The sequence below is a fragment of the Schistocerca americana genome, chromosome 1 (assembly GCF_021461395.2).
Source record: "Schistocerca americana isolate TAMUIC-IGC-003095 chromosome 1, iqSchAmer2.1, whole genome shotgun sequence".
Lineage (NCBI taxonomy): Eukaryota > Metazoa > Arthropoda > Insecta > Orthoptera > Acrididae > Schistocerca > Schistocerca americana.
In genome coordinates, this window is record NC_060119.1 from 436,519,349 (window position 1) to 436,540,689 (window position 21,341).

The following is a 21,341-nucleotide window of genomic DNA, read 5'->3' on the forward strand; positions in this document are numbered from 1 at the left end:
CAAGTATTTCTGCTATACCTTGCCTTTTACCTGTTGCCTTCACTATGTTACCTTTCAGAGCTACTCTTTCATCTTCTATCCTATTCGTTTCTCCTGTTTCATTTCATTGTTGCCATATCTCCCAGAAACTCCCACAAACTTCTAGGTCTTTAAATTTATCCAGCTTGCATCTTCTTAATGTCCTACCTCCCTGTAATTTCTTAAGTCTGTTGTGTATGGATTCAGGGGTCGACAGGCTTCAGGCTGTTGCCCCTGACATTGGGACACCTGAGGTCAGCACTTTGGTACCTCTGAAATGTGTAAAGTTGCCTGGGATCTCTTATGCCACTGCGCCCTCGGATTTGGATGTCCCTGCCGGTCGACACTTCCCTGACGGTGATTGGCAAACTGTGGCAGGGTCGCGAATCCCTGGGCGGAAGGTGAAAGTTGGTGCTGGATGCAAGGCTGTACCCTTATGCTTCCGTAACAGGTTTGAGGTACTGCCTGCTGCTGAAAGTACTGAGCCAGCAAAGGCGGCCTCGCCTGTTGCAGCAGTGGCCGGTCTTCCTGAGAGTGGGATTGCTTGTCATAGGGAGCTCCAATGTCGGCACTAATGATATGTGTTGCTATGGGTCAGAAGAGATTCTCTCTGGTTTCCAGTGGCTATCTGAGTTGGTGAAGACTGCCAGTGTTGCTAGAGAGATGAGGGCAGAGCTCACCATCTGCAGCATCGTTGACAAGACCGATTGCAGATCTTCCGTACAGAGCCAAATGGAGGGTTTGAATCAGAGGCTCAGATGGTTCTGCGACCGTGCAGGCTGCAGATTTCTTGACTTGCGCCATAGGGTGGTGGGGTTTCGGGTTCTGCTAAATAGGTCAGGTGTCCACTACACACAGGAGGTGGCTACATGGGTAGCAGGGGCTGTATGGCTTGGACTGGGCGATTTTTTAGGTTAGACAGTCTCAGGAAAGATCAAAAAGGGCTCCAGTCTCAAAGGGTACAGGGCAAAGAAACGATGAGAATCAACCCAGCAACAGTCGGCATTGTAGTTGTAAATTGTCGTAGCTGTGTTGGAAAAGTACCAGAGCTTCAAGTGCTGATAGAAAGCACTGAAGTTGAAATCGATATAGGAACAGAAAACTGGCTAAAGCTGTAGATAAATTCTGCCAAAATTTTTACAGAGGTGCAAACCATGTTCAGAAAGGATAGAATAAATAAAGCAGGTGGTGGTATGTTTGTGTCTGTTGGTAGTAGTTTATCTTGTAGTGAAATTGAACCAGATAGTTCCTGTGAATTACTATGATTAAAGGTTATATTCAACAGCCATACCAAAATAATAATTGGCTCCTTCTTCTGACTGCCTGACTCAGATTATATAATAGCCCTCAACTGTTCAAAGAAAACTTGAATGTCATTACAAATAAGTACCCCACTCATACAGTTATAATTGGTGGAGACTTCAATCTACCCTCAATGTGTTGGCTAAAATACATGTTCAAAGCCTTTGGTAGACAGGAAACATCTTCCAAAATTGTATTAAATGCTTTCTCTGAGAATTACTTTGAGCAATTAGTTCATCAACCCACACAAATTGTAAATGGTTGTGAAAACACACTTGACCTCTTAGTAACAAATAATCCTGATCTAATAGAGAAGCGCCATGATGGATACAGGGATTAGTGAACACAAGGTCATTGTAGCAAGGCTCAAAACCATATCAACCAAATAAATGCAAAATATATCTATAAAAATTTGCTTGATGCCTTCCTAAGAGAGAGTCTCCATTCCTTCCAAGCTAATTATGTAAGTGTAGACCAGATAAGGCTCAAATTCAAAGATGCAGAGCATCGTCTGAACCTGGAAGAAATATTGGCTACGAGTGATGTAATCAAAGGAAGAACTTCTGTAGAAACCAGTACAAAACTTGGAAATAGTAAGGTAAGTGCATCAAATAGTTATAATGACAAACGTGATTCCACAAACAATGTCAATCAGGAACATATGAGTCCAGATAATAATTACAAACCGCAACAGCTGTGCACTGTAAATTTTTCGATCATGTCGCATCCTAAACAAAGAAATGTGATTAAAAAATCAGTCAACTGGCCTCAGGTGTGCAAAAAAACAAAAAGTGTTGATTTTTGCCAATAATCATGGATGTCAGATAGCAGAAAAGGTAGCAGATACACAAACTAATGTAAGTGTCCAAGCCTTTGTCAAACCAGGAGCAGGCATTGCAAAAGTGACAAAAACAGTGGTAAAATCATGTGAAAACCTTAACCCAAAAGACTGTGTCGTAATTTGTGCAGGTGCGAATGATGTTGCCAGAGATAAAGGTAGTGAACTCATCACTGCTTTTGAAAGTGTGCTACCCTAATAAGGCAACACAAATATAGCTGTTGTAAATCAACCACACAGATATGACCTTCCTCCTTGGTCATGTGTAAATAAATTAATAGAAAGAGTAAACAAAGAGATAGATGCTGTATGCAAAAAGTTTCTGTATGTGAACTTAATAAATGTAAGCACGTTAGACAGGTCCATGCACACCAGCCATGGCCATCATTTAAATCGCAGTGGGAAACAATTTTTGGTTACAGAAATCTGTCAGCTAGCAAATTGGAGTCACATTAGGCCTGATATAGAAGCAGTCCAAAGTACTTTGGACAAATGGGTCATAAAGAAAGATGCGATGTTTTATAAAAGGGGTGAAAGACATTTTTTAGGGAAGTAGACTGTATCACAAAAAAATGTGATGCAGAATTAAATAGCAAATATAGACTGAAGATTGTACACCAAAATGTACAGTCATTAACAAACAAAGTTGATGAAATGAATATACTCCTCAATAGTGAATGGAAAGATGTTTCAGTGTTATGTTTTTGTGAGCATTGGTTACAAAATGAGTATTTTCAGTACTTAAAAAATATTACATTTTAACCTTGCAAACAGCTTTTGTAGAATGGAATCAAAACATGGGGGGAACTTGTATATACGTAAAAGAAAATGTAGATTATAAGAGTATAGCATCTGTTTGCAAACTTGGTTGTGAAAGAGACTTTGAAATCTCAGCTGTTGAGTTAATGTCTGAAAACACTATTATTTTATGTGTGTATAGCTCTCCTGTTAGCAACATAAGCGTTTTTTTTTCAAAAAATTGGATCTTGCTTTAGGCAAACTTAAGACAACTGGGAAAACAGCGGTACTATGTGGTGATTTTAATATTGACTTTCTGAGCCATAGCCCTCACAGGGAAATGTCTTTAAATATTATAAAAGCCTACAATCTTTGTCATACTGTTAGCTCTCCAACACAAGAAACTAAAACTAGTCACTCTCCTTGATCAGGTATGTGTAAACATGGACAAGAGTACATCAGAAAACTTTGATACCAGCTATAGGGACCACCTTTCGCAATTACTGACCATACCTGTAAATCACATTTCGACCAGTATAGAAAATGTTATCCATAAAAGGATTTATAGTGGGAAAAATATTGAATACTTCCAGTACCTAATGAGCGAACAATCTTGAAGAGAAGTATATGATACCTCTAATACTAACGAAAAGATGCAACATTTTTTGAACCTTTTCAAGCATAGTTTTCACATAGCTTTTCCCCAAAGGAAAGTGCTTTCCAAAAGCACAGATAGATTCAAAAACTGGATTACACCAGGCATCAGAGTATCTTGTAAAAGGAAGTGGGAAGTTTTTCTGCAGTCAAAAACTCACAGCAGTGCAGAATTTATTAATTATTTCAAAAAATACAAGCTAGTTTTGAAACGTGTCATAAAGGAGGCAAAAATTAAGGAAAATGACAAATATATTATGAAGTCATCCAATAAAACTAAGTCCATGTGGAAAGCTGTGCAGGATCTTACGGGGAAGAAGACAACTCACAAAAATATTGTGATATCACATGATGGCAAGAATGTCACTGATCCTAGGGCAGTTGCAAACAGTTTCAATTCTTACCATGCAACTGTTGCTGGAAAATTAGTGAAGGAAAAATTTGGAAATCCACCTAATACAACACGGAAAGAACTTTCATCTATTGAAATAAATAATATATCCATGTTCCAAAGAGGTCCCAAATACCATTAATTCACTGAGGAGTAAGTAGTCAGCTGGTATTGATGATATTCCAGATTATATTATAAAAATAACAGCAAGACAAACACTTTCACCTTTATTAGACATATGCAATTCATCCTTATGATGAGGCGTCTTCCCTCGGCAACTGAAAATGGCAAAAGTAATACCCCTGTATAAAAATGGTAATCATCAATGTATGGGTAACTTTACGCCTGTGTCTCTATTGTCAGAGTTTTCGAAAATTATTGAAAAAGTGTTCCTTTCAAAACTAACTACATTCTTTGACAAGAATAATATTATTTCTGGATGTCAACATGGCTTCAGACCACAGAGATCAATTGAAACTGCCACTTTCAATCTGATAAACCAAGACTTAAATGCAATGGGCAACCACAGAAATATCTCAGGTTTATTCTTGGACCTAACAAAAGATTTTGATGTGATTATTCTATAATCCTGAGGAAGCTCGAATGGTATAGTGTAAGAGGTGTGCCAAATCAGTGGATTAAATCATATTTGGAATATTGCTCTCAGGTAACTGAAATTAAGTACATGGAAGGAAATGAACTCCAGGTACACCTTTCAAAACCATGTGGACTAAGTCATGGTGTTCCACAGGGCTCCATTTTAGGTCTCTTTCTTTTTTTGGTCTACATTAATGATTTCCCATCACATGTTAGGGATTCTGAACCAGTACTGTTTGCAGATGACACCAGTCTATTGATTGAAGGGAATAATGAAGAAAACCTTACTGCATCTGCAAAGGATATTACAAAAGGAGTGTCTGAATGGTTTACCAGAAACAGGCTAGTAGTTAATCCCCAAAAAACATTACTCATGAATTTCCACACTGATCAAAATAAAAATCCAGCACAACCTATAATATGTATAGATAACCAAAACATTAGTGCTGTCAATGACACTAAATTTCTTGGGATTCATATTCAGGAAAATCTTAAATGGAACACTCATACACAGCCCTAAATTCAAAACTAGCAAAAATGAGATATGTGGTAAGAATTCTCTGCAACAGTACTAGTGCAGAAACAGTTAGGGCTGTATACTTTGCTTTTGTACATTCAATACTGAAGTATGGTATCATTTTCTGGGGAAATGTACGTCAGGCCATAACAGTTTTCAGGAAACAAAAGGCAATTATAAGAATAATGAAACAAGTGAGCAGCAGAAAATCATGCAAACCTTTCTTTAAAGATCTAAAGATCCTACCCCTTCCCTGCATTTATATACTGGAAGTAGTCATACATGTCAAAAAAAGCATACTGAGAAAAGAAAACCTTTTTCCTCAAAACAAAAGTGTCAATGATTACAGTACCAGGTCAGACAGTGACATACATGTTAATCATTGTAACACCACATTATGCCAAAAAAGTGTATATCATGCAGGAACAAAACTTTACAATAGATTACCAAGCCATATAAAATCTCTTACTGAACTACAAAGCTTTAAAAAGTCTGTGACATCTTACCTTCCGAAAAACTGCTACTATTCAATCTCACAGTACCTTACGCAAGAAAAAATCTAATTTGTATCTTAAATTGTAGAAATAAGTTATAAATATACAGTATTTCAAAATTTGTAATTATTAACTGTATAGATCCAATTTGTCATAAAAATTTATAAAATGTATGTTTGACATTTGAAAAACCAATAGCTAAAAAGGTTTTCTGTCCAATATCCTGTGTACAATATATGTACTAAAAAGACATTTATATGGACAAATAAATAAATAAAAAAACAGCAAGAGATAGATTCATACCGCCTAAGTTAATAAATGATGGGACTGATTCACCATGGTACACAAAACACGTCACAACACTGTTGCAGAAGCAATGAAACAAGCATGCCAAATTCAGAAGAATGCAAAATCCCCAAGACTGGCTAAGTTCCACGGAAGCTCGAAATGTAGTGTGTACATCAATGTGAGATGCTTTTAATAGTTTCTACAATGAAACATTGACTCAAAATATGGTAGAAAACCAAAAGAGATTCTGGTCATATGTAAAGTACACCAGTGGCAAAAAACAGTCAATACCATCACTGCACAATAACAATGGAAATGTTACCGAGTGGAGTTACTAAATACAGTTTTCTTTAATTCCTTCACGAAAGAAGATGAAGTAAATATTACAGAATTTGAAACCAGAACAGCTGTTAGCTTGAGTGACATAAAAGTAGATATCGTAGGGGTTGTGAAACAACTAAAATCACTTAAGAAAGACAAGTCTTCTGGTCCAGATGGTATACCAGTCAGGTTCCTTTCAGAGTATGCAGACAAAATAGCGCCTTTCTTAGCAATCATATACAACCACTCACTTGATGAAAGGTCTGTTCCTAAAGACTGGAAAGTAGCACAGGTTACACCAATATTCAAGAAGGGAAATAGGAGTAACCCATTGAATTACAGATCCATATCACTGACCTCAATTTGCAGTAGGATTTTGGAGCATATACTGTACTCGAACATTATGAATCACCTTGAACAAAATGACTTATTGATACATAACTAACACAGATGCGGAAAATATCTTTCTTTTGCAACACGGCTAGCTCTTTATTCCCATAAAGTAACGAGGCAACAAGGGATCTCAGATCGATTCCATATTCCTATATTTCCAGAAGGCTTTTGATACTGTTCCTCACAAGTGACTCTTAATCAAATTGCGTGCATATGGAGTATCGTCTCAGTTGTGTGTCTGGATTCGTGATTTCTTCTCAGAGAGGTCATGGTTCATAGTGATGTATGTTAAATCATTGAGTAGAACAGAAGTGATATCGGGCATTTCGCAAGGTAGTGTCATAGGCCATCTGCTGTTCCTGATTTACATAAATGATCTAGGTGATAATCCGAGATTGTTTGCAGATGATGCTGTAATTTACCATCTAGGAAAATCATTAGATGATCAATTCCAATTACAAAATGATCTAAAGAGAATTTCCATGTGGTGTGAAAAGTGGCAATTGGCACTAAACAAAGAAAAGTGTGAGGTTATCCACATGGGTACTAAAAGAAATCTGATAAACTTTGGGTATACGATAAATCGCACAAACCTAAGGGCTGTCAATTTGACTAAATACCTAGGAATTACAACTATGAGCAACTTAAATAGGAAAGATTACACAGATAATATTGTGGGAAAGGTGAAACAAAGACTGCGCTTTGTTGGCAGAACACTTAGAAGATGCGACAAACCCACTAAAGAGTCAGCCTACATTACACTTGTCTGTCCCCTGCTGGAATATTGCTGTGTGGTGTGGTATCCTTACCAGGTAGGATTGATGGAGGACATCAAAAAAGTGCAAAGAAGGGCAGCTCATTTTGTATTATCCCGCAATAGGGGTGAGAGTGTCACTGATATGATAAGCGAGTTGGGATGGCAATCACTGAAACAAAGGCGGTTTTCTTTGCGGTGAGATCTATTTATGAAATTTCAATCACCAAATGCAAAAATATTTTGTTGACATCCACCTATGAAGGGAGTAATGATCATCATAATAAAATAAGAGAAATCAGAGCTTGAACGGAAATATTTAGGTGTTCCTTTTTCCCACGTGCCATTCAAGAATGGAATGGTAGAGAAGTAGTATGAAAATGGTTGGATGAACCCTCTGCCAGGCACTTCCATGTGAATTGCAGAGTAAGCATGTAGATGTAGATATAGATTCAGGTTATTATTTGCAATGAGATAGCTGCTGCGCAATGAAAGCAGAGGTGCATGGCTCAACCTCATGATTACATCAAGCTTTTTTTTAAAAAAAGAGCCATGTGTAGCCCAGTTACCTAAAGTGCAAACATTGTCAGGTTATGACACAACTGATTTGCTCCTGTGGGATGCTGTTTAAAGAGCAGCTACTCACCAGAAAAAACCATTAGGTAACATTGCATTCTTAAGTTATCCATCTAATCAATCAGTGAGTCAAGGCATATATCCTAACAGAGTTAAATAAGCTGTACTAACATCTCCCTACAAAACGGGAGATTGGCAAACCACCTATAATTATAGATTGCTTCAGTACTTCCTGTCTTTTCAAGTGTTTGAGAATGTAGCCGATGACATGAACATGATTCATTTCACTAAATGGACCTTGTTAATTTGCTCTCAGGTTTCACTGTCATTGTGGATGTTCCCAATCTAAAGGATTGCCAAAGCCTTTAATTGTATGACTACAAAATTTCTCTTAGAATGCTTAAGTGTTATGACATTATTGACATCTCTCTTGTAGGGATCTATCTTTATGAGAGAAAACAGACCTTGTCACTATTGTGAAACTAACCTAAGAAAAGTTGAAAATAATGTTTGTGCTTCATAAAACATTAGTATTGGGACCACTCTTGTCCTTAACCTACATAAATGATCTTCCAGTGAATTTAGAGGGCAGTTACAAACTGTCAGGTTTGCTGATTATACAAGAGCAATAATGGTGCATCCAGACTCTGTCTTGCCAGACATAGTTCAGGTGAAAACTGAACTTGCCTTCAAGTGGTTCACCACTAACAGTTTAAGTCTTAATCTCACAAAACCTCATGTTAAACAATTAAAAACTAGAAAAAATTACCTTTTAGTGACAGAAGCAGACATTAATGTTGATACACTAAAACATTCTGCGTATGGATAACAAGCTGAAACAGAGTCAACACACAAGGTGACCCAGCAGTTTTGATCAATGTTCAGGGATATAATGTGAACACCCATTTGAAGCAAGAACATTCATATGGACATATCTCCTGTTACAAATGATTTCTGAAGCAGAACGTATCTGATGTACATTTGCTTTTTGGGGTAGTGGTGCACACTTATGGGTCTCACTCAAATAACCTCTCTGATATTTCGTACAAAGACAACATACCATGCTCTTTCCAGTCACTTTGCTTGGAATTTCTGCCATTAAACTAGCCTGATGAAGATGGAGTTGCTGATGGGCTGTTCTGAGAGAAATAGTGCCGAAAAGCATTGGTTAACTGTGTTTGTACGTGTGCTGTCTTAAGTCTCACAAATCTACGCTAATGAAAAATATACAGATTTGGTGCATTTGAAATGCATGTTGTAATGTTTACTAACTGTTGTACCTGTGTAAATCTGAAAATGTATGAAATAATACAGAAAATAAATAATAGTGTACTGTAGACTGGAGTTCTTTTGGCCAGTTTCAGCCTGTCTTTTTACATGTAGAAGGAAACAAAGGATAGTGGCAGAGAGCAAATTTCAAATACATTTTAACAATATTGTTAGAGATTTGTACCATCAATTCAGTAAGTTATTAAACAAAAAACATCTCATCAGTTGTACCACAAAAAAAAGTGGGCCAATGTTTTACCTGCACCTGGGGGTACTTTCAGTGAGCCATTTCTTCATGAGAAAATGTTAATATGATGTCAGAATGAAGTAAAGTCCATGATTATCTCTAGAGTAGACATTAAGTAACATGAGGAACAAAAAAACACTGAATTTTGAAGGTATGGACAGGGAATGCTGAACTTTATTCTGAGAATGATATAGTAAATATGCAAGTGTAGTATATTTCATCAATGACAAATTAATTTTCAAGTTTCATCATGGTAATTATTTGCAGAGAGACCATATCATATGTTAAAGCTACTGTACAGTAAGGATATGAGCACTATTACACAAATTACTGAAGCCTTGGTACCTCAAAGTAGCAACATTTTATTAGTTGTGTTGGGCTAATAATACTTATCACATACAGTTCACTTTAGCCACCTCATCACTCAGTTCAATCCCAGTTACAGAATATGATTCTTTCTTGTATGAAAATGTGGCATACTGCCAAACTGCTCATTTATCTTTCACATTTGGTGGTGCTCAGTTCAATTCAATTCAATCTCTTTATTCATACATTACCAGCATACATAGTATGGATGTAGTCAATTACAATATAATTTTTTATATTTAATTTGTTACAAAAACTAGGGTAATAAAAATAAATATTTCATATCAGTATATATAAATAATATTACTTTTCCATATTCAGATATTGTTCAATGTTATAAAAACTATGTATTAGTAAAAATTGTTTAAGATATATCTCGAATTTATGAAATTCTTTAATTTTCTATATTGTAGAAGGCAATGCACTAAAAAGTATTTTGGGGTGGTAGTTTACACTTTTTTGGTAGAGCGCTCATTTGTGGGTGTCTCTGCGAAAATACTCTCTGTTCCTTGTTTCATGGTTATGAACCTGATTATTTAACGTTGAAAATTCCTGCTAAGTTTTCAGAAAGCAGACACATTTGTAGATGTATAAGCTAGGAAGATTCATTATTTTAAATTCTATAAATATTTCGCTGCATGACAGTCTACAGGGAACCCCTTTCATTATTCTAATAGCCCTTTTTTTAAGTTTGAAAGCTTGTTTTGGCATACCTGTATTTCCCCATAACGTCACACCATATCTAAGCAAACTGTTCATATAAGGATAATAGGCACACAGCAACGATTCAGTGTTGCAACATTCCCGAAACATTCTTAGCACATAGCAACGTTTACTTAGTTTTTTACTCAAAACTTCTAGACGCTTTTCCCATTTCGAGTACTCATCCACCCACATACCTAGGAATTTTCTGTATGGAACTTGTGCAGTAACATAGTTTCCTAACTCAGCTTTTACTCTTCTTCTAGCTTTACTTTTAAAATTAAGAAGAATTGACAACCAAAAGCTACAGCATTCTGCTTCCAAGAGTGATGCCTTGTAGAGATTCCTTATAGAGATTCTTATAGATGGAGAGCAATACTGGAGGTTAATAAAAAAATGACCACTAATACATCTTGCGGATGCTGCAATTCCAGATTTGAATGGATGTTGAATTGACACATTACTGTGAACTATGTACACCTGTGGCAATACAAGGACATGCATCACTTCTGGGACTTAGAAATAATGGTAATAAAACATCAACCAGAGCAACTGCCCTTGTCAAAACATGCCACTATTAGCAAGAATTCCATGATGCATTCCAAATGGAAGGTGGAGCAAGAGTAGTTTCAGTACAAGGAAAGAGAGATGTGATGATTTCCTCAAATCATTGCACTGCAGGAAAATAGTTCATATAATGACAAAGAAAATTTATTATCTTCCAATTTCATGAGATGTATCAATCTCAAATTTTGCTTTACATTCAGAATGAACAATTTAAAAAGAATCAGTATGTAGGAAGCTACAATTGCTACTTTCTACCTTCCTCACAAGCAGCAGCAAGCAAAGAATGGGAGTTATGAAATGGGTAACTTTATTTGATGTTTCATCATATTAAAATGATTCACTGCCACATAATGACCCTGGACACAGGTCCTAAACTATTGCCTGAAATATTGTCAACTTTATTTCACTTCAGGATGTTCCTGAAACAATGTCAGAGATGGCACTCGAGCTTTCTTACAACTGTCTTTCAACATAAGGGATAGAAACTTAATGATGTTCTTCTGGTTTCGCATTGAGAAGAAAGAAATGAAGTTTGGCAAACTATGAATTCTAATATAGTAAAAGCACATGGAAAAAGGGAAGGGCAGTCAGTCACAGAACATACTATCATCTGAGGGCATCAATTGGGACATGGAATCATATTCAATCTTCTTCAATCCCCATCTCATCACTGATAAACTATGTGATGAACTTACTACAAAATGCCATTTAATGCACATGACAGCAAGTTTATACAACTCTCATGGGATCTTTTCATCAGTATCTATCACAGGAATGAGTCTTCCTCAGGATACATGGTGTAAAGGCATACAATGGGTTGAGATTCTGTCTCCAGATGGAAAATTTTTATTTTGTGATTCACTCATTTGCTGACAGATGGTTAAAACTGTACAGTTAAACACCAGAAGCTTCATATGTTCAGGTATTTTGTGATGCATCAGAAAGAGCTTATGGAGCTGTACTGTACAGCAGAAGCTCTGAGACTATAAACATATTAGTTTGTCTGGTCAGCACTCATAAACAGAGTATTCCCTATCACAAAGTTGACACTTCCGCCATTTCAGTTTTTAAGTGCCTTACTGGGTTCATGACTTCTGAGATATTTCAACAAATTAACTGGATTTTATGTCAAAAATGTACTAACGTGAAGTGATTCCATGGTTGCACTGGGCTGGATATGAAGCAATCCAAATAGCTGGGATATCTTTGTTTCTAACAGAATAAATGAAATTGTATTTGTTCTGATAATGAAAAAAACATTTCATGCTGATGATATGGACTAGCTTTGAGGGATGAAGTAGTAAAGGCAGCAGAGGATCAAGTAGGTAAAAAGATGAGGGCTAGTAGAAATCCTTGGGTAACAGAAGAAATATTGAATTTAATTGATGAAAGGAGAAAATATAAAAATGCAGTAAATGAAGCAGGCAAAAGGAATACAAACTTCTCAAACATGAGATTGACAGGAAGTGTAAAATGGCTAAGCAGGGATGGCTAGAGGACAAATGTAAGGATGTAGAGGCTTATCTCACGAGGGGTAAGATAGATACTGCCTACAGGAAAATTAAAGAGACCTTTGGTGAAAAGAGAACCACTTGTATACAAGGGCGATGTACTTGAGGACAATATTATGGAAATGGAAGAGGATGTAGATGAAGATGAAATGGGAGATATGATACTTCGTGAAGAGTTTGACAGAGTACTGAAGGACCTGAGTTGAAACAAGCTCCCAGGTGTAGACAACATTCCATTAGAACTATTGACAGCCTTGGGAGAGCCAGTCCTGACAAAACTCTACCATCTGGTGAGCTAGATGTGTGAGACAGGTGAAATACCCTCAGACTTCAAGAAGAATACAATAATTCCAGTTCCAAAGAAAGGAGGTGTTGATAGATGTGAAAATTACCAAACGATCAGTTTCATAGGCCACGTCTGCAAAATACTTATACGAATTCCTTACAGGCGAATGGAAAAACTGGTAGAAGCCAACCTTGGGGAAGATCAGTTTGGATTCCGTAGATATGTTGGAACAAGTGAGGCAATACTGACCCTACAACTTATCTTAGAAAATAGATTAAGGAAAGGCAAACCTATGTTTCTAGCATTTGTAGACTTGGAGAAAGCTTTTGAAAATCATGACTGGAATACTCTCTTTCAAATTCTGAAGGTGGCAGAGTTAAAATACAGGGAGCGAAAAGCTATTTACAATTTGTACAGAAACCAGATGGCAGTTATAAGAGTCAAGGGTCATGAAAGGGAACCAGTGGTAGGGAAGGGAGTGAGACAGGGTTGTAGCCTACCCCTGATGTTATTCAATCTGTATAGTGAGCAAGCAGTAAAGGAAACAAAAGAAAAATTTGGTGTAGGTATTAAAATCCATGGAGAAGAAATAAAAACTTTGAGGTTTGCTGATGACATTGTAATTCTGTCAGAGACAGCAAAGGACTTGGAAGAGCAGTTGAACGGAATGGGCAGTGTCTTGAAAGGAGGATATAAGATGAACATCAACAGAAGCAAAAGTAGGATAATGGAATGTAGTCCAATTAAGTCGGCTGATGCTGAGGGAATTAGGTTAGGAAATGAGACACTTAAAGTAGTAAAGGAGTTTCACGATGTGGGGAACAAAATAACTGATGATGGTCGAAGTAGAGAGGATATGGAAAGGAAAGTGTTTTTGAAGAAGAGAAATTTGTTAACATCGAGTATAGATTTAAGTGTCAGGAAGTCGTTTCTGAAAGTATTTGTATGTAGTGTAGCTATGTATGGAAGTGAAACATGGGCAATAAATAGTTTGGACAAGAAGAGAATAGAAGCTTTCGAATTGTGGTGCTATAGAAGAATGCTGAAGATCAGATGGGTAGATCACATAACTAATGAGGAGATATTGAATAGAATTGGGGAGAAGAGGAGTTTGTGGCACAACTTGACTAGAAGAAGGGATCGGTTGGTAGGACATGTTCTGAGGCATCAAGGGATCACCAGTTTAGTATTGGAGGGCAGTGTGGAGGGTAAAAATCGTAGAGGGAGACCTAGAGATGAATGCACTAAGCAGATTCAGAAGGATGTAAGTTGCAATAAGTACTGGGAGATGAAGAAGCTTGCACAGGATAGAGTAGCATGGAGAGCTGCATAAACCAGTCTCAGGACTGAAGACTACAACAACAACAACAACAACAACAATATGGAACTAAAAGAGTTCTCTCATTTCGTTGAAGACATGAAGATTAACAAGAATATCACGGAAGTTCAGTGTACCATAGGCGGCTTAATGGAAGGCCTGGTGGGAGCATGCTATAGGAACCACCAAACACTGCTTGAGAAAGATTTTAGGAATATCTCTAATAGACTAGGGACCACTTAGAACTTCACTGGTGGAAACAGAAGCCATCATCAACTTACAACAATTGCACACTTACGACGCAAAAATATTGACGCCAGGCTATTCCTTAACTAGTGAAAGGCTGACAGCATTACCTATCAGTCCTGGACACCATGCTCTAAATGATCAAATGAAATCAAGGCAAAGAGAAAATCTGCAAAATGACTTTATAACGAGATGGATGAAAGATTCTGAACTCAAGAAGATATTTTATCTTGAAGTTCAGCTTCTTAACAGGAAAGCTGTGAGATGAGTCGGAGACACTGTACTTTTACAGAAAGCTCCGGTTAAGTTGGTTTTGAACACAGCCATGATGTTTAGATTAGATTAGATTAATTTCCTGTTCCATAGATCTGTGTTGAGGAGATCCAGGAACATGCCCTTTCCCTTTTTTTTTAAGTGGAAATAACAATATTAATAGTATGAGTATATACAATACACAATTTTTTTAAGCTGAAATGTTGTTGTTGGAGTCTTCAGTCCTGAGACTGGTTTGATGCAGCTCTCCATGCTACTCTATGCTGTGCAAGCTGCTTCATCTCCCAGTACCTACTGCAACCTACCTCCTTATGAATTTGCTGAGTGTATTCATCTCTTGGTCTCCCTCTACGATTTTTACCCTCCTCGCTGCCCTCCAATACTAAATTGGTGATCCCTTGATGCCTCAGAACATGTCCTAAGAACCCGTCCCTTCTTCTTGTCAAGTTGTGCCACAAACTCCTCTTCTCCCCAATTCTATTCAATACCTCCTCATTAGTTATGTGATCTACCCATCTATTCTTCAGCATTCTTCTGTAGCACACATTTCGAAAGCTTCTATTCTCTTCTTGTCCAAACTATTTATCGTCCATGTTTCACTTCCATACATAGCTACACTCCATACAAATACTTTCAGAAACGACTTCCTGACACTTACAAGGGGAGGCCGCCAATTGTGAAATTCAGATTCGATTCATACTGCGCATAATAAAAGTTCATGGCCAGAGGTGTAATGTGGCAAAGCACCAAGATGCACTTCTCAGCCGTTGTCGAGAAAATCGACAGTTCAAAGAAACCGTTGCGGTGAAATACTCTCTACGATTAATGAATTTTTACAGCGTCGTGGCTCAGCGGTAAGCGCTCGGATTCGTAATCCAAAGGTCGCCGGATCGAATCTCGCCCTATGCAACCTTTTTTTTAGTATTTGTTTTTCCTGATTGTCGGGAATTATATATATATAATTCCCGACAATCAGTTGCAACAATTATGCAAATAATAAGTTGTTGAAAGTCGTTTGTCGTGGAAAAACTGGCGACTTCGAACATCATTATGTTTTCCGCAAACAAAGTTGTATTTCACAAATGTTATTAATTGTCTTCATAATGTTAACCACGTATATTTAACGGAAGACGTCGAAACGATATTCCGAAACGAATACGTATAGCGTAAGTCAAACGTTCGAATTAGAATAGAGACCCCACGAACACAAATTTGCTGTGGCAGGTATGAAATATAAACTCCGTTACTCGCTCGTTACACTTGAATGACAGATGTTGAATGGGCCGAAACGAGCCGCCGCCGCATAACAGCGTAGTTGCCTGCTAACTTCGAAAGAAGGTAGATGCAGTCCCTAGCGCAACTTATAACATTGAATCAGTGCGGACGGGAGAGCTTTGGTACACCCTGTTAAAAAAAAAACGGAAAAATGGAGGCGGTACAATTGGAGACCGATCCGCCTTCACCAACATGCATAAGCATTTCATTAATACTTTATATATATATATATATATATATTTGAATTACAAAAAAACTAATGATAAAAAAATTGCATGGCGCTAGATTCGATCCGGCGACCTTGGGATTACGAACCCGAGCGCTTACCGCTGCGCGACGACACTGTAGAAAATCATTAATCGTCGAGAGTATTTCACCGCAACGGTTTCTTTTAACTGTCGATTTTCTCGACAACGGCTGAGAAGTGCATCTTGGTGCTTTGCCACATTGCACCTCTGGCCATAAGCTTTTGTTATGCGCAGTATGAATCGAATCTGAATTTCACAATTGGCGGCCTCCCCTTGTTAAATCTATACTCGATGTTAACAAATTTCTCTTCTTCAGAAACGCTTTCCTTGCCATTGCCAGTCTACCTTTTATATCCTCTCTACTTCGACCATCATCAGTTATTTTGCTCCCCAAATAGCAAAACTCCTTTACTACTTTAAGTGTCTTCTTTCCTAATCTAATTTCCTCAGCATCACCTGACTTAATTCGACTACATTCCATTAACCTCGTTTTGCTTTTGTTGATGTTCATCTTATATTCTCCTTTCAAGACACTGTCCATTCTGTTCAACTACTCTTCAAGGTCCTTTGCTGAAATAACAATACTAATACTATGAGCATATACAATACATCATTTGTTTCTATTAAAAATTCGTCAGTGGAGTAGAAGGAGTTGGCCACTAGGACGTCTTCCAGGTTCCTTTTAAACTGATCTTTATTTGTAACAAAATTTTTTATGTTTGCTGGCAAATTATTGAAGATGAATGTTCCTGAGTAGTGGACCCCTTTTTGAACTAAAGTAAGTGCTTTTAAGTCCTTGTGCAGATCATTTTTGTTCCTAGTATTGTATGTATGAACTGAGCTGTTTGCTGGAAAAAGAGATATATTATTTAGGACAAATTTCATTAAGGAGTAAATATACTGAGAGGCAGTAGTTAGTATACCCAGTTCTTTGAAGAGGTTTCTACAGGACGTCTGTGAATTTACTCCACAAATAATACGTATTACACGCTTTTGGACTCTGAAAACGTTTGTTTGATTTGAAGAGTCACCCCAAAATATTATACCATATGACATTATGGAATAAAAGTAGGCAAAGTATGAAAGCTTTTTCATTTTTATGTCGTCTGTGTCTGCTACCACTTGAATTGCAAATACAGATTTGTTAAGGTGTTTCTGCAGTTCTGTGGTGTGCTCCTCCCAACTGAATGCATTATCGAGTTGTAATCCCAGGAATTTAAGACTGGTCAACCTCTTCTATCTGCTCTTCTTCACACTTTATACATATGCTGTGTGGAAACCTCTTACAGGTTCTGAATTGCATATAGTGAGTCTTTTCGAAGTTTAATGTCAGTGAGTTGGCTTTAAACCATTTATTAATATCCATGAAAATATCATTAGCAGATATTTCTAGAACTACATTCGACATACTATTTATTGCAATACTTGTGTCATCTTCAATCAAAACGAACTCTGCTTCTGGCAGTATAACTGATGAGAGATCATTAATGTACACAAGAAAAAGCAATGGCCCTAAGATGGATCCTTGTGGGACACCAATGTAATTTCTTCCCATTCTGATGATGACTGATGACTTAATTCACTAGTCCCTTGCACTAACACCCTTTGTTTCCTGTTAGCGAGGTATGACTTGAACAATTTTGCAGCACTGCCCGTGACACCACAGAATTCTAATTTATTTAAAAGGATGTAGTGGTTCACACAATCAAATGCCTTTGACAAATCACAGAAAATACCTGCTGCTTGTAATTTGTTATTTAATGAATTAAGTACATTTTCACTGTAGGTGTAAATAGCCTTCTCGACATCAGAACCCTTCAGAAATCCAAACTGTGTTCTTGATAACATGTTATTTGTGGTCAGATGGTTGATAAGATGCCTGTACATTACTTTTCTAAAATTTTTGAGAATGCTGGCAAAAGTGAAATTGGTCTGTAGTTTGATGGTATCTCTTTATCCCCTTTCTTGAATAGAGGTTTAACATCTGCATATTTTAGCTAGTCAGGAAATGTCCCAGTTATAATTGACTGTGACACAAGTATCTTACAATTGTAATAAACTCATAAGAACATGCCTTAATTAACTTTGTTGATATTTCATCGTAATCACTTTGTTTTTAAAGATTTTATTATGGAAGTTATTTCTTTTGGTGAAGTAGGTGACATATTCATGTACCTTAAGGTATTTGTAAAGGCTAGTTTCAGATATTTAAGAGCAATATTTACTTATCCCTACGATCCCATTCTATCAGTAACGGATATAAAGTACTTGCCAAATAGATTTGCCACACTATGCTCATCGGTTACTAATGTGTCATCTACCCTTAATGCTACTTGCTCCTGTTCCTTTCTGGTTCTATCAGTCTTCTCTTTCACTATATCTGATATTGTTTTTATTTTGTTTCATGGCATTGCTATCTTCTTCTTGTAGTGCATTTGTTTAGATATCTGAATTACTTTTTTTAATATTTTACAATGTTCCTTGTACTCGTATTTAGCTAAATCATCAGCACTGGAGCTATTCTTGGTCAACAGATATATTTTCCTTTTTGTCTTACAGGAAATCTTTATTCCTTGTGTAATCCATGGTTTTTTTATAGACTTCTGTTTAATTTGAGTCACTTTTAGAGGAAAACAGGTTTCAAACATGGTACTGACATTGTTCATGTATGTGTTATATTTTAAATGTGTAAGCTCATGGAATGTGAAGACGATGTCTCTGGCTGGAAAAATCAACAATGCAAACCAAGAAATGGAAAGAATGAGCATTAAAATCATGGGCATTAGCGAAATGTGATGGCCAGGTTCAGGTTTCTGTAACATCAATGAACACTGAAATTACTACTCAGGAACATCTAATCGACAGTATAAGTCTGCAGTAGGATTTATAGTATCAAAAGGGATCACAGAATATGTCACTAATTGTGTACCTGTTTCAGAGAGAGTGATGTTACTCCAAATAAGTGCTCTACCTGCACAACTAAACATTATTCATGTCTACGCTCCAACAACAGACCACAGTGATGAAGAAGTTGCAGAATTTTATTCCAAAATCTCAGGTGTTTTACAACAACTACCAAAGAAAGATCTTACAATAATTTTTGGAGATTTTAATGCCAAAATAGGAAGGGGATCCAAAGGCGACATTATAGGTCACTATTGACTTGATGAAAGGAATAAGAGAGGTGAACTACTCAGTGCATTTGCAGGAGAGTGGAGATTCATAATAACTAACACATTCTTCACACTACCATCCAGATGTCGCTACACCTGGAAGTCCCAAAGAGATTCAGACGGAAATATTACCTGGAATCAGATTGATTATGTCTTGATAAATCAAAGATATAGAAACAGCTGTCTCTCAATGAAAACCTATCCAGGTGCCGACATTAAAGCAGACCAGTATCCCCTAGTTGGTATCTTTAAAATCAGAATGAAGAGACTTCAATAGAAAAAAATCAAAATGTATGATATCTGCAAACTGAAAGAATCTTCCAGAAGGAAAAGTGCAGGAGTCCATCTTAATATTGAACTAAAGTGTCTGTCATATAGTTTGTGCACTGAAGAGGTCATTTTTAAAGATAGTATTGAAACCCTCCCATACTCATACTACTCACTTGTAGTGAGAGAAGGTGAATTTTGTGTGTGTGTGTGTGTGTGTGTGTGTGGTTTAAATATTTATGTGTACCTGTACACACACACACACACACACACATACACACACACACACACACATACTCACATATACAATGTTTATAAAAAGAAGATAAGAAGAAAAAAAACGAAAAACGAGGGAAAACGTATATAAATGTACACCACATGAGTGAAAAAAGTTAAAAAGCATGAAAAAATATATTTTTGTTCATTAAAAAAACCATAAACAGAAAAAAAACATACTTGCATATTTATTTATTCATACATAATGTATGTGTAACCTGTAAATATATATACTGTATATGCATCGTGTGGGTCTTGTAAATAGAATGCTTCTCATCCTGTACGGTAAGTCTTCCCCGACCCGCAGTTCTGGGAGACTTTCCCAAAGTCTATCCCTTTTCCTAGGCCTCTCCAGTCCTTTTCCTTCACGCTTCTTCCTTCCCTTCAACTCTTCTGCCTGAAGAAGGAGCCACTGGCTCTGAAAGCTTACCAATCACAACAGTCTTTTATGCGTGTGTACTGCCGCCACTTGGTGAATAGATTTCTTATCTATCCAATTAAATAATTGTTTTAATAATTGGTTGTTTTCCTTGTAAATAGAATGGTTTTTAAGCTATCTATATAGCTCACAATCCACCAGAATTTTTATTATTGTAAAAGCAGCTGCTATTTGGGCTGTGGAAATTAGATTCTAAGTGTGCACAGTACATCAGAATTACTATAAAAGCTGCCTGGACTGTGGAATTTAGTTGTAGCAAAAAACTGTCTCCACATTAGTTTTTAGCGTAGATTTATAAATCGGGAAAAATCTGCTTCACATCCTGAAAGTGGCCCATAAGCATTTTTAGAGGTATGCAACTGTTCTATCCGCTGAACCGTCTATGAACCATCCCGCATTTTCTAAACATTCAAATACGTGGGCGATGCAGAGGAGTATGTTTTAAGGGTTGATGTTATGCCGAGATTTCGTGTACGATCGATCTCACACCCACTGAGTTTATAGCGTATGTCTTGAAACAGGAATGCTAAATCGTTACGCGTAAGCCTGGATCCCACTGTAGCGCTGTCATCGGTTTTCTTCAACGATTCCTCCAAATATATGAAACTCTTGCATGGAAGCGTCTTTGTGCTGGATGGCTATCCTAATTTCATCACTTTTGTTAAATGTGGTTTAAGCGCAAGGTTTATACGATAAGTATTCTTGACATGTAATTCGCTCATTATAGTATTTTGGATGGTTATATTGAGTGAGGACATCATTGCAGGATTTCAAGCTAACTGAGTTAAGAAACTTGTAGTTCGCACATGTTATCACTTTGCGGTTCGGTAGCGAAGTGACCTGCTGTGGACTATGTACACTGGTTTTATACCGTGCGCCCATCCCACCTTAGATGTAATCGTACAATGATTTCCTCACCACGAAAGTCAAAAAGTTGATTATTTTGGTCCACAATACGCAAATCCAAATAGTCCGAAGTCTGAACTGCCACTGGAAG